We start from the raw sequence: 19,517 nt of genomic DNA, 5'->3' as shown, positions 1-19,517 counted from the left end.
CATATTTGTGCATTCTTTTTCCTCAAGGTCAAAGTATTCAATCTTAGGATGAGCCTCCTTAGATTAGATTGCTTCTGTGTCTGTAATGTTGTTTATTTTACCTAGCTTGAATTTTCCTTCCACAGATTCTATGCTACGTAAATTAAATAACCCTACAGGCAAAGAGGAAGCCGTCGTTAATGTTTTTTTTTTTTTGCCTTTTTGTCATCTATTTTACTTTATTGTACATACTCGCTTATTTGGTTTCCGCTGAAAAAGAGGCGCAAAAAAAAAGTCTTATTTAACATTTTCCTTTTGTTACTACTGAATACACCACACATTTCTTCAAATGTCTCAAACTAATTTCTGCAGATACTGCCGTTTACCTGCACACGGTTGTATTCTTTAAATAAAAACTACATTATTTCTATACTAACCATCATTTGTTATTCTTTCAGCAACAATTATACTGCTTGAAAATTCAGTTCAAGATTACTTCCATTGAAATTTTTTAGTTTTATCATGATTAGATATGTCTTTAAGAATAGTTTTAATAATTTCTTAGGATTCTTATGTTAACTGGTTCCTGGAAGAAAAAAAAAGGGGGCATTTTTTCAAAATATGTTTTTAATTAACAGCTTAAACAGTTTTACTGCATTTTATTTAATATGCAATGATTTTCAAGAAGGGCAAAGAAAGGAAACCATTGTCATAAGTAACGTAAATCAGGGAAATTTGGTGAACTTAATCAGAGAAAAGTCGGAACTTTTTTTCTAGTTCCTGTCGCCATCCTGATATTGCTTTTACTCAAATTACAGTTTGGAACAGTATGAAATATATTATGTTCATAAATAAAGTAGTAATTAATATCTATAAATTTTTAACATTTTTAATAAAAAAATCCGATTTAAATCGACTTTTTACTTTTTGTTTAATCACGAAACCAGGTATATTATCGAAAAATGATTTTCCAAGTTCTCTCTCCCTCAAAGCATGACATTTGTGGACTTACCCTTGGTAGTTAGTTTTCAATGCAGAACTTTATTTACAATCTCGGAAGTACAAAAATCAAATTGATCAGACAGAAATAAATTGGTAACAAAGCCTTGAATTAATGGGAAGAGTGAAGTTGGTTTAGCTAGGCACAATGTTATTACATGTATTGGGTTTAATTTTTGACTGCTAGGTGCTGGAGTCTAATATCAGGTTCAGAATTTTGAGTTTCGGTATTTAGTTTTGCAGAGTAATTTTCTGATAATTTTTGAGCATATTTTGAACTTGGACACTTGTCCCCTTTTTATTTTCTTTTACAAAAAAGGAAGTATTGTATCCGCTAAAAATTTTTCACTCAAAAATTGGCCTTAATTTCAATTTTTCTCACCCTTAAATGAATGGAGTTTTTTTTTCTCGACCCGACTGCACGTGGATATATTGGAAGCATTTAAAAAACTGAAGTATATTCTACCCAATTTTATACTGCATTTAGTTACTATAGGAAATTGGCGACTCTCCTTAAGTTTTCGGCATTGGAATTTTAAAAACATAATCTTAAAATGAAAAAACATTATTATACATATTGTGTTTAAAAACATTAAAAGGAAAGGGGACAGGTTTCTTGAGTATTCCCCCCACCCCCAGATTTTTTAGGAGGACGCTGTGCCCTTCAGCTTTTAAGCTAACTTTTGAGCCTTAACTTGATCATCCCTCCTTGCCCCTTTAAAGTTTAGACAAAACTGCACAAAAGTTGTTGTTTTTTTCTTCTAAAGGTAAAGATTCACATAAGCCTATCCTTGAAACTTCACTCTTTCGTTTCAAATAACTTATCCACAAGAATCTGATTAGAATATATCTGACTAATTTTTGCATTACCTTTAAAACTAAACATCAAAAAGCTATTCAATATTTTGAAAATAATTACTATGGAAAACACTTTAACATTGTATGTACGTAGAAAACCAAAAAGTAAAAGAAGCACCTTTTGTTTTATAAAACTTCTCTAAACAGTACCCTTTTATCTGAAAGTGCACTGCCCCTTTTTTGGTCAGGGGAAACACTGGTTCCCTCAGGACATTTTTTCTGAAATTGAAATCAGTTTTTGGCTATAGTGCTTATAAAAGGGTTACAGAGCTCTCTCACGAAATTTTCAAAATGTGAAATTTTAGGCTATCTTTAGTGACTTTAAAAGAACGGCGAAGGTTCAAAGACTTGGTCTGGCAATTTTTCGATATTTAAATCTGAAAAACACAATTGAGGGCCTTGATGCAAGAACCAAGTAAGTCCAGACTCGCTCATTCTTGGTAAGACTGACAATAACATCAGTGTCTGGTAAAAAGGCTAATCTTTCCCACATTATTTACTAGAAAGCAGAGGTTTGATCTTACTTTGGTTCCCGTTTGAAGCACCAATCGGAACTTCTATACTATTGGCCACACGCAAAAATGAATTAAAAAAAAAGTTTGGACTGAAGGTTCTTGCATCAAAGTCCTTTTCAAAAAATGTTCAGGAGATGAGAAAAACGAATTAAGGTAAGAGCAAAATAGTTTAATCAACTTCTCTGGGTACAGAATTGAGCACAAAAGCATAGCAAATCAAAGGGCTAGAGTAAGAAATGTTTTTCTAAAAAGAAACTAGTAGATATTGCCATCTTAATTTTGGATATGTGTCACGAAACCTGAATGTTGAAAATTCCAATTTCAACTAAGCTCTAATATTTCACCTCTTATCGAAGTGCACGAACCTATATGTAATGGATTAAAATTTGAGGGTTTTGGACATTCCTTTCCATTGTTTGTATATACAGTAGAAGACTGGGTATAACGCACACCTTGGAACCAGAGCTTTTGCGTTATACGGGTTTTGGTGTTATGTAGGTCATTTCACAAATTTTTAAACTAATATTCAGAATATATCTATGTATTAGCACTTCTGACTGGGTTTTATCTGCAATGAGTAGTAAAGCACTAGTTATAGAATTATTCATTCACAAATATGTTTCACAATCAAAAGAAAGTGAATTATCTTCCACTTCTGGTAGCTTCATGGTTTGCACAACAGCTGAATTTTCAAGAATCATCTGGTATTTTCTTTTGACTGTGAATAATAATTTTCATTTAAAAGCTTTGAATTATGATGGAAAGATGAAAAACTGTTTTGAAATTTTTGACGAAAAATTTTACAGTATATTTTCTCTTCTATTATTTGAGCCCAGTTGTTGAACTTGCGTCACTTGACATAACTTCTATTTTCGAGGTAGACCGTGCAAAGTCGCTAGTAGATAAAAAAAAATCAAGTAATTTGCTGCCCTTAAAATTAAAGTGAGTTTCTAATTAAATTTCAAACTGGTTTTTGCATATCCAAACACTGTTACACACTTTAAACTATCTTTTTTAACATTAAAGCAGCTCATCTTGTGGCACTTAAACATGTATTAATATTTTCCAAAGACTTAAATCGCATAATTTGCCGCCTCTCAAATTAAACTGAATTTCTAGTTGAATTCCGAACTATGTTGCATATTAAAACAGTGGTACAAACTCTAAATTATTGTTTTTTTTTTTACAATAAAGTTGTGTATCTTTTGGCACTGAAACAGATATTAAAAACTTTTTAAAAAAAAGTTTTCATTTCGGAATTTGCCGCCCTAGGCGTCCGCCTAGGTTGCCTACCCCTGAAGCGGGGCCTGGATATACGTACTGGCACAAGCAGCTGCATTTGCTTTTAAAAGAGCACTAACTCCTCAGGCAAAGAATGATAAAAGTGCATCAGCAAGGCCTGTACTGTACAGGCCTACAAGGCCTGGGGCCTATAATTTCTTAAAGAACTGCATAGCATTACAACTACAGTAAGACCCCTCCTAACGGACACCTCTCAAAAGTGCAGACACCCCTCTTTTGTGGACAATTTTTTATTTCTCGATTCCAAGGCAAATAACATTATTAAACCCCTGTCATGCTGACACCCCTCTATTGTGGACAAAAAAAATTTGTCCCGTAATTGTCTGCTTTAGAGGGATTTTACTGTATATGAAAAATACATGTATTTTTGAAATAATAATAAAGTGACCTGTGCTGGAAAAAAAACTTCCTTAAATGGGACTTTTTATTCATTCTGCCAGTAACGAATTTACTTTATCATTTTTGAGGAGCCTCAAAGGGGATTATTAAATGCAAATGATAAATGATTTACTCATAGATAGATAATAAACAGAGGCCCCAAAAGAGCATTCCGACAGGCCCTATACCTGTAACTCCACCAGGGGACCTCCAAGTTAACGTGGGCCTAGGGCCTCACTTTTAGTTAGTCAAGCCTTGTGCATCAGTGACTTTTCTTTGAATTGATTCCTAAAAAGTCGGAACATTGTAAGTCAATAAGTGCCAACTGCTTAGTTTCTGGCACTAAGTTAACTTCATCAAGTGCTGAACAGAAACTAAATTAACACGTATAGAAATTTGAAAATCGTTTTTCAAATGCATCCGATAATATTTGCACTTGTTCTTCATGTACTAAACACCCATATGTGGCCAGAGAAGATAAAATATTTTGAAGTTTTTCATTTTAAATTTCTTTTTTTTTATTTTTCAAAGCGACCGTGGACCACTTTTGGCCTGCCGGTCCTGTCGCGACCCCCAAGGGGGCCGCAAATCATCTCTCAGGAGGTTGCGACATTATCCCTATCATATCATTGCATATTTGAAAAACTGAAATGCATAAAGGAGAATAGCATCATTTTAGTGTAGCATCAAAACTTGAATGCAATGGGGAATCCAGGAAAAGGGCAATGGAGCTACAATGCCCCCCCCCCCCCTCTCATGCCTGAGTATATATTCATCTTAAAATAGCTTGTAAGTCCTAACTATTTAGTTTGGCATAAGTTTTCGGGACTCCAGTTGGTTCTTTTTTAAAGCTTTACTTTTTGCACAATGTAGTTGAAACTTACGTCAATTTTAACTGCCCTTCCACAGGGGTGCCTATCCTCATAGGGTGATAGCACCCCCCTACCTACCACATGCTAGGAAGTACCCCCAGAGCAAGAGCCCCCCCCCCAAAAAAAAAAATCTAAAATCAACCCTCTTAAAAAATTTTAATGCTTCAGTGTGCGCCATGAACCCCCCTGGTGGGCACCCCTGCCTTTCAACAGCCTGTGTGTGTATGGCGTGGCAGGCATAGTAAACAGTTCTTTTTTGCCTGAAACAAACAGTTGAATATCTTCTTCAGAGATTGAATTCAGTATTGGTGCATCATACATATTTTTCCAGTCATTGAGATCAATGTAAGATTCTGCATCAAATTTAACAATAAGAATGTGAAAATTTTGACTTTTGGGAGTCTTATTTTGCTGAACACTACAAGATTCTAAAATCCAACAGGTTGCCAATTCACGGATGTGCTGTTCCAAGTCTGTCAGCATTGTAATAAACAAGGGTGATTGTGAGTTCATCAAAAAATACCTGAAAGTTTCAAAACGAGAATGGGGGGGGGGGGTCTTTGGCCCCTATTACTTAAGTGCACCTTTGCCATAGTATTAAATAGTTCCGAGTCAAAATATTGTGTGTACATTTGATTACATTTTTAATGGTTTACAAAGTTACTTTTGAGCTGGTGTTATACAAATTATCTTGACATTTGTCGATCTTAAGGGATAGGTGTCCATCTTATTAATAAGGCTCTTGCAAGTATATTTGCTGAGCATTATATAATTTTTAAAAAATGCGGAGGTAGGGAGATAATACAAAAAAAAAAAAAAAACCCGGTATTTTCGGACATAAAAATACCGGAAATACGTCCGAAAAGACCGGAAATTCGGTAAAATACCGGAACACAATCTTCCCTGAATAAACTAAGTTTTAGGCCATACGAAAACAGTTTCTTTGGATTGCATGATCTTTTTTGCACTTCAACTTAGTGGATAAATATCTTGTTGCCGTGATTTTGAACAACTGCTGAGCCAATCTGCACATAAAGGGTAACTTTTGATGGCAAACCAGATTGGAGCATAAAACGTTGACGACTTATATTGCAAGATTATTAAATTTTCAAAAGGAGATTCCACTGAAACAAGCAAAACGTAGCATTCGATTTGCACGAGTTAGCCATAGAAAATGAGACATTTTGTTAGGCTCTGGCTCTTTCTTTCTTTAGGTGCTTAATTGCACAGGTTTGTTTTGATGAGGACTACAATCTGACTGCTTGCCTCCCTTACGCATGATATATTTTTTATTGGACATATAAACAACACATGGAAAGAATTTCCTATTCCTATTCAGAGTCACAACTGACTACAACTGTATTTATGTCGAGGACTGCATACTAAGTGCCTTGCCACCATTATTTTTTATACCGATAGATGGCAGCACCATCACCGGATCTAACAGTTAATGAGAATTTAGAACTAGTCCAGGAGCTAATAGCTACCTGGTGCTAGCACCCCCAGAGGTATCGTTTCACTTGGAGGACATTGAGACCACGAGCATATTTAACGTCCCCCAGTCCCCTTTAATGACGACGGTGGGTCTTCGACCATCGAGGTTCGAACCGGAAAGAATTTACATCACAATGAGGAGAAGGTACAACCGGAGCGAGGGTGGGAGTCGAACCCACCGCCTCAGAGGGCCTTTGGAGAGGAGAAACTATTCACGGCATACTCCAGTGTGAACATTCAGATGGGCGCGATAAAATTTACCTGTGACCGTTTCTCATTATTGACCACACTTACACTACCCGCGGTTTTGTATGAATTTGGAAAGCAAGGCACGTTCGCAGCTCGCATTCTTACCGCAAAATCCGGTTTAGTTTCTGTGATATTAGACAGAAGAATATCGATTTGATTTCCTGAAGCTTCCTATTTTGATCTTGTGTACTGTTTTCAGTTACGTCTAACTGTTTTGTGTACCAGATTTTTTATTAAATACGAAGGAACCGTTAACCAGTATTGAAGTTTATCTTTCGAATATTGGTAGAAGATAATAGAACAGTAAGCCACCGAATTTTCTGCAACTATTTCGGTATTTTGATGCGATCGAGAAAACGATCGTGAGTATCTAATCTTTTCAGACATTAAAATAGCGAATGTTTAATGTTTATCTTCTTCAGTGTTTTGGTGCCGTCCACAGATGACGTTACTTTTTGTAACGTATTCGGACCCCCCCCCCCCCCCTTCATTTTCTCACACAACATCATATTTCACCTTACTTCATTCCTACCCTTGTCACATGCGATAGAGACTACATCACATAATTCTATTGTTTTAAAAAACATTTTTATTTCAACCAAAAATTATGACACCTCTTGTTACCCCCTCCCTGTCCCTTTTCACGAACTCACATTCAATTTATTAGGGGTTTTTTTTCTGTTATTTTTTTTTTTTTTAATATTGCAGAATAAGCATCATCTCTTTCCAACTTAGGGCAAGGACTATAAAAACACTTTTTGATGCTGAATTTATGCAGAAAGGTGTAAACTGTGCATTAAAAACGAGATTTCTAGTGTTTTGCATTAAAATAACTCTGTTATCAAGTTGGATTGGCTGAAAACCAATTTTTACCTTTGTTGGCATGTTCCCATGAAGTAACCAAAAATTTCTAGCATCCTAAACATGAAGAGTGGGAGAAGCAAAGGGATTTAAATGGCAAAATTTAAAGTTTGGAGATAACCAGTACAGGTAGTAGGGGAACATCTCCTCCAGTTGGGGCAAGAGATTGTACTAGTAGCCCTGGTAGGTGCTGCTGTACAGCATGTTTTAGAAAAAAGTTTCAATGAAAGCCTACTTAGGACGTTATCTTTAAAGTTGTTTTACTCAAAACTTGAAAATGTCCACTTACATTCCTTTGCTTCGTACTGCCTCAAATATCTACAAAAGCATGGTAATTATTATCTTTTTCACGAAGCCCTTTAAAACTTGATAGCATTTATAGGCTTTTGGTGATTAAGATGAAACTTCTATGAATTTCAGTTAAAATTACTACATGAAATCAGGGTTCATTGATTTAAATCAGCTTGATTTAAATCGTGAGTAAAATCATGATTTAAATCAAGTAATTTTTTTAAAATAATCATTGATTTGAATTAAATGATTTTTTTAAACAAAATCATTAATTAAAATCAGTTGATTTTACTTTTATAAATTAACTAGCAGTACCCCCACAGCGATGCCCGTGCTAAAAATTTAATGGAAGTCCATTGAATAAAAAATAATTGACGCCCCTTCCCCTTCTGATGAAAAATGATCATTTTTCTATGTATAAAATGCATACACACCTTTTTAAAGAAAAAAAAATCCTATTAAAGTTTCTTTTGAATTTAAAACTTTTCGTCAAATAATTAAATTAGATTTACAGTTGCTTTAAAACTCTATTTTGTGAGTGAAGCAGTTTTTACTGCAGGGCAATTCCACCGTTACGGATGTAACGATCACAGGCTTTAAATATGCATAATTTTAATTTTGTTACATTAAAAGCTACAAAACGTTTTTCTGTTGTATAGTTTGGTGTTATTTACGCTAGTAAAAAATTTGGGTGCAGATTGCTTGATTACAAAAAGTAACAAAAAATTAAAACTGCCTGTTACGGATTTAACTCGGGAAAACAGCAAAATGTATACTTTGTCATACAATTGCCAATATTCCTGTGAATTATTCATGGATTTCTAAAATTTTCTTTTAAATACTTGTTCTAGAGATTTCATGCTTTCTAAAACCATAAAGTTTTCATGGATACTGTTTGTAAAATTTATGATAAAAATTAATATATTTGTTACGGACGTAATAAAAAAGTGTTATGGGCGTAACGTGCCTGATTTGCTGATTACACAAAGCAAATAAAAGCTTAGATCCACTATAATATTAAAATCTGTTCGCGTCCGTCTGTCTGTCTGTCTGAAGATCGATCTTCTCGAGAACCACTGCGAATCGGGAGACAAACGAGATACCGATCAATTCGAAATTTTCCAAAGAAAACAATAGGACCAATCTCGTAATTGTACGACTTTAATTAGCGGAGATATTAATTAAAACGTTAATTAACATAACGCTATTCAGGAATTTTTATTTCTTTCCTGTTGCCATTTTGCATATGGGTGAGCAAATAAATTCTAATAATTGTGTCAAAAGAGATTTTTTTGGCTGCTGTCCAAATCTTAAAACAACGTTTCCATCTAGAATTTCATTTTTAATTAGTTTAAAATTGGTTGCTCTATTCGGACATTTATCTCGTCTGTCCTTTCTTATTTTTTCACATTCAACGTTCTTAACTCTTTTCAGCATATGAAAAATGTTTCTTTAGTAATGTTTATTGATTGAAGTGTAAGTTTATCATTCACTGGCCTCATATTTGGGTACATTTAGGATGTGCGGCTAATTATGTTTATTTTGTTGGACTTTTTTCCGTCACATGGATGAGTTTTCGAATTGTAATAAATCTCTTTTTCCTTCCTGTTTCGATTTTTGCAATACAGTTTGTATCGTTAAAAGAACACGTTAAATTAAGATTGTTTGGATTTCTTTAAGTGAAACAGAGTTGAACAAAAAAGATTGTTTTTAAGGATTTTAACTAAAGCTTAATTGGAATCTGATGGCTTGATATTAAGTTAATGCTTATTGGTATTTAAAAGGTCTTGGTGCTTTAGTTTCACGTAATCAACAAAAAAGTGTGTCATTTTATGTAAAAAGCTGATTGTAATTGTACATAAATATTTCAGATATATTCTATCAGATTTAATTCAGTTTAAAGTGAGCATATATTATAGTTGAGAATGCATATGTTTTCATCTTTTGTGCTAATTGAAAATACCCATAACTTGTATTATTGATAAATATGATTAACGTTAACGAGGTTTTTGCCAAAAATATGCTCTACTGGTGTTTTGCAAACCTTGCATTACGCGTAATTATTTACTCCTTAGCGCTTTAGAAACTGATGTCAGAATAATACAAAAACATCAATTGAACAGCTCTTTCATTTTTTAAGTAGCCCGTGCAACGCCGGGCACGCAGGCTAGTATACTAATAATTTTTGTTGAGAGTACAATGGTATAGATTAACACATTATTTTAACTTTAAGTTGTACCTTAATAGTTTTCAAAGATTTAAGGAGGTAGGGGGCAGGGCTCCCTGCGTATACCACCATGTAAATAAATATGTAAAAAATAAACTGGTGCATCATAAGAAGTAAAATTATCCAAGGAGAAATTAAGCAAAACAAAAGTGGAATTATTCAGTTACAAATAAATTTTTAACATGAACATGGAGGGGGGGGGGGGGGGGGCTTCTACAAGAGAGTACTTTTACAGTTTGAGAATTTTTGACGATTTTCTCTATCCCTCAACAAACATATTAACTGCCTAATTTCTTTTAAAGTTTAACAGTTGCGTTTGATTTCGATCATTTTTTAATAGAATTGGCATGTTTTTGCCAAAGGTGGAAAAAAACGGCCAAAACTGACACCAAAAAAATGCATTTTGGTCAACATTTGCCTAAGTAATCTAAATCTTGCTTCAAAACTAAATGTGCTTTATCTGAGGATCAGATGTTGCAATTTCAATATTTAGTACTTTTAGCTCTAATCTAATTATGCTCTTTAATTTAAGTTTTAAAACTAAAATATTCAATGTATCAATGACATGGTAATCTAAACTTTAATTCTTTGTGAAGAGTAAATAACAATAACGTAGATCAGTAACTTTGGTTTAAACTATTAAACAACAGGACAAATTCTTATCTCTAAGTTAGTTTTTAAATAAGAAGTAATATCAATTTGGCTATGCTTTCAGAATGTGATAGAAGTTAGAAGAGAAAAACTATAATTAATATAAATTTTCTTGAAAAAAAAATAACAAAAACTTAATTAGTGAAAATTATGCACAAAATACTTTGGATTTCATCAGATTAAATGATCAAGTAACTTTCACAAAAATCTACTTGGAGAACACTATTGTTTTGTATCATAGTGCATTGATGAAGCAAAGTTTGAAAAATTAAGGAACCCTCTAGAACAGGGCTGTCCAACTGGTGGCCCGCGGGCCGCATGTGGCCCGCCAAAACATATTGTGTGGCCCGCAAACTTCTTATTCAGTATATTTCTTTTTTCGACATTTTATGGTAATTCGACAAAAAGCATCCGAGACTACCATTCTTATTCAAGCCAGAGTCCCCGAAATTTCCTCTTATTGCTCTTTTACAATCTTCATTGTATTGGAAGAAAAAGGTACAGGATATCTACTGGTCAAGATCAAGCAGTCCTACCCTGCACGCTGATGTTCAAACAAATTCCTAAAAATTGTATTGCCTCACGTTAGCGGGGAGGGAGAAACATTTCAGATAAGCAAAATCTGCCTGCAATTGATTAAAAATAAAGATCCCCCCCCCCTCACTAACTCTACGGCCTTTGTTCATTTCGAAAACGAAACTGAGAGCTTGCTCTCGTCAACTCTCGGCTTTTTCCGTTGATGTTGACATTCTTGCCCTTGTAAAGAAGGCGGATTGGCCTCAGTTTTCCCATTAAAATGTAAGCAAATTGTTTTATAATCCTTCTGTTTCATTGTTTTATAATTAATAATGTAACTATTAATTGCTATAGTATATGATGTAAGAGGTTGTTGTTCCGCTTTCTCAAACTGCGGCCCGCCAGGTGATCGGCGACTGGAATTCTGGCCCGTGGGCTCTTTACAGTTGGACAGCCCTGCTCTAGAATATTTTTAATCAAGTTATTAAGCATAAATTGCTAATCTAGAATTGTTAACACCAATTGTGTGATGTATTTATCCTTTGAGATGGAGTAGGCATGTGTGTATTTACACATAGCAGAGGCGAGGCATAATTTAATACGGCACAATACTTTTCAGAGTTTCCGCTACGGTCGCATTTTTAGCATAATGCGAAAACACTATCTGACTTGCGAAAATAAAGCAATGCATTTTCGCTTTTTTGCTCAAATAAAAAATAAATTAATTTTTTTAAAAAAGAAGAAATCTATGTTCCTAGAGAGGAAGCATGTATGGCGATAATCAACTTAATCTTTTTTAAATCTTAGCTAAGATGTTTAAACTACAATTAAGTTCAATAACTATTAGTCTTATCTAGCATTATGTCCCCCCAATAACTGCTTTATTAGGAAGAGGAGACTGCAACGTTCTAAACACCAATCGTGTTTTCTTTTTTTATTTTATGTTTTAAAAAAATAGCTGTTGTACTTATTTCTTTAAAGATGTCACAGATAAAATATGAATTTTATTTTCAACTGGAGATGAAACACACTGAGGCATAAGAATGTGTAACATTTTAGCATTTTGCTAACATTTTCCCCTCAATTTTAGCTTTTATGCTAAAAAACTTTTGAACCCAGCTTAAACCCTGATACTTTTACTATACATTATTCCCATCACGAACACACAACTATATACATCTCGAACAGAACCCAAACTCAAACTTCACGCACAAAGATAACAGTTACGGTTACCGCTAACTGGTTACATATCAATATATGACAAATTGAATTTATTGCATGATTTGGAGAACAAAAAATCTTACCTTGAGAGGAACACATGTTGTCCCCTCAGAGCAACAGTAAGATATCTTAGTATTATTCCTGAGATTACCTGTCTTAATCTTGCTTTGAGGCGACGATGTGTATTTATATAATTTTAAAAATGAAATTAAATAGCCACTAATATATATAAGAATTTGAAAATCAGAGTATTAGAAGTTTTGTTATATCATATTACATGTCATACACTATATTTTCATTGCCCATTCAGTACTTTTTTTCTTTTTAATTGGAAATATACATGTGTTATGGACGTAACGTATTGCTTTTTGTTACGTCCGTAATAAAAAATGTTACGTCTGTAACGCCATTTTTTTTAAAAACTAAAGAAATTCTAATGTTTTAAATTATGGTAAACATTTACTCTGATAAATTGCTAAAAGGACAAAAAGGATTTCTTTTAATTTGATTTTTTAGGAAGTAACGACAACTTTTGCTAAATTTTTGTTATGGACATAACATTAAACTTCATTTTTTTAAAATTTAAATTGCCTCATTTTATTTTGTAAAAAAATTAAAATAAATGCATGTTATTATAGTATTATGTTAATAGTTTAAGCTGTACTGCAATTAATTTTGTTTATTTTTATTTTGCTATTAGAAATAAGCGTTTGAAAATGTGGTATTTTGTTGTGATTGTTTTGAAAACCCGACTATCATACTTCCAACTAGGAAAAAAAATTATTATATAATTTTTATTGAAAAAGCAATGCAATATTCTGAAAATACACATTTCAAGCTTTACAATGATGTATAGGTAATATAGCAACATAACTGCAATATGAAATTTTGACCTACTGGTTTCACTTTTCATGGAATTGCCCTGCAATTGAAAATATTTCGCCAAATAAACAAAAAGACATCAAATAATATCTTTCAAATGTAAAAATAGTTCCACAACAATATTGTTTATCGCCAAACTCGCCCAGCAACCACACTCTTACAATCCGTCTGTCTGTACAATCCGTCAACGAAAAAAACATCCAGCAGAACATTTAAAAATCATCGTCAGAAAAAAAGAAGAACATGTCGTACATTTCACTCGGATAAAAACAAATCAAAAGTTTCTTTTCTTACAAAACAATGAATTACATTTAGGTTGCTTTAAAACAATAATCCTAGAATGAATTGTTCAGCGCCTAACGCACCAAGCGACCATGCTACTGGAACCTAGCCCTTTTGCAAGTGAAGGGAATGTTTTTTCTTTGGCAAAGAAAAATGTAAACTATATCACTCATTATGCATGATTGCAATGCTTCACATTGATTTTTTGTCTGGATATCATTGTTTTGAAAGCTAAATCATAGTAATGTTCTTCATTAGAGTTAAATGTAAAAGTGCGTACAAATACAACTTCCATCCCAAGGCTTTTACGATGCACTGGTTTCCTTTCATTAGTAATTTCAAAGATATTTTGATAACTGGGAGTTTGGCGCTATCGTCAATTATGGGATATAATTGTTTGCTTCTGTCACTATCGGCAAGGCCATGGCCGAAGTACATTAGCCCTTGGTCTTTGGCATCCACAAATTTCGCGACAATTGGGAAAATTGCTAAGACTCCTAGTTTTCAAACTCTTCCTGCAATTTCTACATTGTCTAGGGGAATTATCATAACGTAGATCATAAAATAAGCAGAATTGGCAAAAGCATTTCCCCATTGATTATAATTCTTTGGCGCCAGGTTTGTGGATCTTTAAGAAATTAAAATGAAGCGAAGCTAAAAGACGTAACCATGGCAATGAAAATCAAAACATCAGTAATTTTAATGTAGATTAGATTTATTCAAACTTTATTTTTAACGGCTTGTAACTTTTTTCCTTTGGAGATAGAAGGTTATTTTTTCGACCATTGGTCGAGATATTTCTGGGAGTAAAAAATGTTGCTATTTCCAACGGGGTCAAAAAGAAAACTGTGGGACAATTCCTTCACTTTTTATTGATAGATTTAATGAAGAAAGTATTGCCAAAATTTCAGCTAAGCCTAAAAAAAATTCGAGATAAAAACGCAAATTGTGCTCCTGTCGTAATGAAGTTAGAGCATTGAAACAAATTACTTAGAATGCGGAAAATTCTACCCTTTTCAACGATATGAAATATCAATATGTGCAAGTAATTTTTCACCCCTTTAATAGCCAATAATAGGCAATTTACGTGAAATTTGGGGCCTAAATTGGAATAAAAAAAGAACTATTTATCGGATTTTTTTCGAATTATAACCTATGTTACTCAGTAAGAAGGCACCTTTCATACAGTGAAAGAATTTTTCAAATAGTTGCAATAGTTCCGGAGATTACCTCGAACATATAAACACACAAAAATTCGTCCTTTCTCTTTATAATATTAGTACAGATTTTGCATTTTTAGAATATATTGCTCTAAATTTAACTATACTGCATTATACTATCTTAACTTCAACAGGCAAACTACATAGATCCCTCTTTCGGTGCGCGTAACAGATTTTCACTCTCGCAATATTTCTTTTACTCCAAAATTACAGTTTGGAAAAGAATAAATATTTGCAGTTTTTCTTATACACAGTGACTAATATAGTTCAGAAAAGTAATTGTTCAACATATTATTTTATACTAAAAACGTACATGATAATGTAAACCTTACCTTAAAGCAAAGCATAAATCAAAATCAGATCTTATCTAAGCATTATAACGTATTTACAAACCTAAAGTATTATTGAATAGTTAGAGAACGTATCTTAATTTTAAAAGTAAGTTGAATGGGTTCATCTATTGTATGAAGTATGGTATGTTATACATGTAAAGTAATTAATATCTGCAAATTTTTAAACATTTTTAAAAAATAAAAAAAATCTGATTTAAATAAAAAAAATCCGACTTTTTTTTTTTTTTTTAATTATGAACCCTACATGAAATGTTAAATTTTTGTTGGTGGAGAATGTCCAATGAATTCCTTGAAATCACCAACAAAGTTTTATTGCACAAGGCCTTTTGATTGCAGGGGCAGATTAAAGCTGAAAACTGGGAAATTTGGTTAGTAGCCAGTGGCCAGTAGACTCAGTTTTATTAGTGGCCACTTTTTAAAGTTAGTAGCCACTTTTTAAAACTGCAACTATTTTTCAAATTTTTATTAATAATGAAAAAAAGTATCATCAGAATATCTCTCACACACAAGAAAGGTGACACAACCAAAATACACAAACTTTTACAGAAAAGAAAAAAAAAAAATCCTTTTAGTAGAGTGCAAAACGAGGAAAAGTTCGGTTTTAGAGCATTAGTAAATTATTTTGCAAACCATAGGAACCTTTATGATGTTTTTCCTGTTGTAAGCAACATCTAAAACTATTATATATTTTTAATTGAACCTCAAAATATGTGTTTTGAGTTGTGTTACTTTTTTTGTGTTTGAGCAATTAACTTTGGAAATTTTTTGAATTTTACAATTATCAATGTAGCCCACCTTTAACTCGAGCATTTTTTAAGGAGTTTTCACTAGGCGACGTAAGTTTAATATAAAGGCTGTAACCTTCTCAATAATTTTCCTCATCTTTTAACAAACGTGTGCATATATCGTCGCCTCGGTATTCCTGTAATCAGTACTGTGTTCTTAGGCGACAGTATAGGACTTCTGGTTTAAGAGGAAGCCAATATGAACCTACCGTAAGTATAATATTAACTCTGAAGTAATGGGGGCTCGGGGGTTTCTCTCCTGGAAAATTTTCGAAGTTGCTGTCTTAAAAATGCATTTTAGGCAATCTTTGGTAATGTTAGGGGAAAAGAGGTTCGGCGGCGCTCCCCTGTCTATTTAGCGTCTGTAGCGCTAAGAATGCAGTTTTAAATGATCTTTGATGATGTTAGAGGAAAGAGAGATTTGTAGGGTCAGGTGGGGTGGAATGGGTACAAAAACAGGTATTTTTGAAATGATTATTACTCTATTCAAATTTGATATTCAACAATTAAAAAACCTTAACTGAGTTTTTACATTTCAACAATATACTTCACATATCCATAGTTATTATTACTGAAATAGTTTTATTATTTAGTGAAAAAGCTATTGTTTCTAAGTCTTTTTATACTCATTCCACCCCATGGGGTGGAGTGAAGTGGGTAGTATTGTTTTAAATTAAATTTCAGAGTGAAATCACGAATTTATTTATTATATTTTCACAAAAATATATTAGTATAAGGGTAAAATTCTATTAGTCTGTAATTTCACTGCAATTAAAGGTATAATATCCATGATTATTGAGGATTGTCTGACTTAGGTTTTGATGATCTGTTCTTCTTCAATCTCCATTTTCACTTTATTGGGGGAGGTGAAAAAAATTTCAATCAAAGACTTTTGAAGAATTTTTACAACATAAGTACAAGTACATAAAAGTTCTAGAACTTGAGCAATAAAATAATTTTTAAATTTCTCAACACTATATTCAACTAGCACCCAATCTCCTGTAGATATTGTACTTCAACATTAGCTTAGTGGAATGGGAGTTTGATCAGAGTAGTTTTCAATTTATTTAGTCAGCTCTGGCGTTGTCTAGTGGTTGCATGGCGGTAGGCTAATGATAATTTCATTATCGATAGCATGCTTTACATTTCATAGGTCAGCTATGTCTTTTCAGATGTGTTGCGAAAAGTTTGAACCATTCTTTAAAGATTAAGTCTTCCATCCAACCAGATTTAGTGCAACCATAAGCAACTAGCTTATGAATAGATTTCAAAATATAAAACTGAACAACTTACTTCAAAGAATAACTTTTAATGAGAAAAAATGTTAATTTCACAGCGTATGTCAATAAGCCTAATATTATACCCATTCCGCCCCACTTAAAAAAATTTAACATATTTCTTAAAATGTATGGAATTTTTCTTTTCTGATTTTTTCAGTTGACAAAGGAGAATTCCTTTAATGAAAATCATAGCAATAGAATGCTAACTAAATACAAATGAAATCCTAAAAACAAAGTTTTAACAATATCAGTCAGTTTTGATTTTTACACTATAACTTACAAGAAGGCTGCCACGAAACTGACTGTTTCCATTCAGTTTTTTCTTGAGCCAAAATAAAGTCAAACTAGTGTAAATAACATGTATGGTTTTATTTATTTATTTATTTTTTAATTATTTTTCTTTTCTGTAACTCGAAGGATTAATAAACTACCCATTCCACCCCACCTAACCCTAATCTCAGAAATGCAATTTAACTGTCTTTCGTAATATTAAGGGCTCGGGTGCGACCCCCCCCCCCTCCCCCTCAATTGAAACCTTAAAAATGCAAACATTATCTCTAATAATGTTAAGAGGAGGTTCAAGGTTTTTCTGTTTATTTTTGAAACTTTCTCAGGGTGGCCCTCTTGTTGTTTTCCTTATTGTTAGACTTTGTATGTATTATAAAAGTTTGAATGTACTTTTTCAGTTCAAATTGTTGATATTTTAATTGCTTAAAACAGTCAGAAACTACTTAAAACTAAACTTTATGCTATTTTACAAAAATAGTTGTAAAATACATACAGAAACTGAATATAATTTGGCTTTCTTTCATAACTTATATAACGGTCAGAATGACAGTAGTGTAAGTCACTCAAAGCTCTATAAGCTGAATGTGTGTTTTATGCCAAGTTAAGTTTACAGTAAAAAAAATAGACCTTGATATAATTAAAAATACAATAAAACCATTTCGAGATGTAATACCTAGATTTTTTAACTGGTTGTTACACAAAAACTTAAATTATTCAAAACGTAGTTAGGGTGACTTGCACCACTTTCATTCTAGGCAGCTCAATTAATTATCGCCATCAGGATAAAAATTACATTGCATGGTGCACTTGATCTGCCGGTATATCTAGGTATCACATGGCTGTTAGGAACACAACCTCCATGCCAGAAGAATATGCTCCATATTGTGATACTCCTTCCAGATCCTTGCACAGTGCACGCTTTCAAATGTAAATCCCCAAGGCTTCTGATCAGTGGTTGGAAAAACTACATTTTTGTTGTAGCGAACTACAACTACAACTACTTTATGAAAAATGTAGTTAACTACAACTACAACTACTTTTTTCAAAATGTAGCAACTACAAACTACTTTTGAAATGTAATCGCTACTTCGCTACTTTTTAAAAAATAAATAATTAAAAACATACACATACACACCGTTTGAGGATTGAACAAAAAGAATTCATAAAGTGGTTTAGACTAATAAATTGACTCCTGTGAACATGGAATTTTACTAAGAATTATTTATTCTTTCCTTCCTTTAATTAGCCAATTTGTCATTCGAAGTATTTTTTACGATTTTTACGAATACTGTAAAACCTGTGTAAGTTGGCCACTCGCGGTGCACTACTTTAGTGGTCAACTTAAACAGGTGGTCAACTTACAGAGGTTGATTTATATGATAAGGGCTAATTCCGTGCCTGAAAAAAGCGGTCAACTGGGACAGGTGGTCAACTTACAAAGGTCAACTACACAGGTTTTACTGTATTCGCTTCAGGAATGGATTAAATGTTGAAAGAATTCAACCTTCAAATTTTTAATCCATTCCTAACAGTGAATAATTAATTTAAGAAGTGCAACTTGGTACTTGAAAATGTAAATAGATGCAGTCATAATTTTAATTTTACACAGACATACATTTTCGTAAAATTGATTTCAGATGATGAAAAATATTTTTAAACAAAATTTAATTATCATTATAGGAGTTAATTTTATAGGGAACTTATATTTTTTGTTGGAACTAATTAATTGGTTTTGAGCATCAAGTAAGTGGTCCGGACCTGGACACTATCTCCCTCCTTATGACACTGATAAAATGAAGTAAAAGCACTTTTCAATTTTACCGAAAGCCTCAAAAACTAAAATATTTAATAATTGATTTTTATTAGGTTAATGTATCAACACAATCAATCAGTAAAAAAAAAATAGAAAAACATCGAAAACGGTAATAGTATTTATAATCGAATATTAATAAATATCCGAAATATGAAATGAAAGCTTACTTCTCTTCAATGTACTACTTGAACAACTAAAGAG

Source organism: Uloborus diversus, chromosome 4, assembly GCF_026930045.1.
Source record: "Uloborus diversus isolate 005 chromosome 4, Udiv.v.3.1, whole genome shotgun sequence".
Classification (NCBI taxonomy): Eukaryota; Metazoa; Arthropoda; class Arachnida; order Araneae; family Uloboridae; genus Uloborus; species Uloborus diversus.
This window is presented reverse-complemented; position numbering follows the sequence as displayed.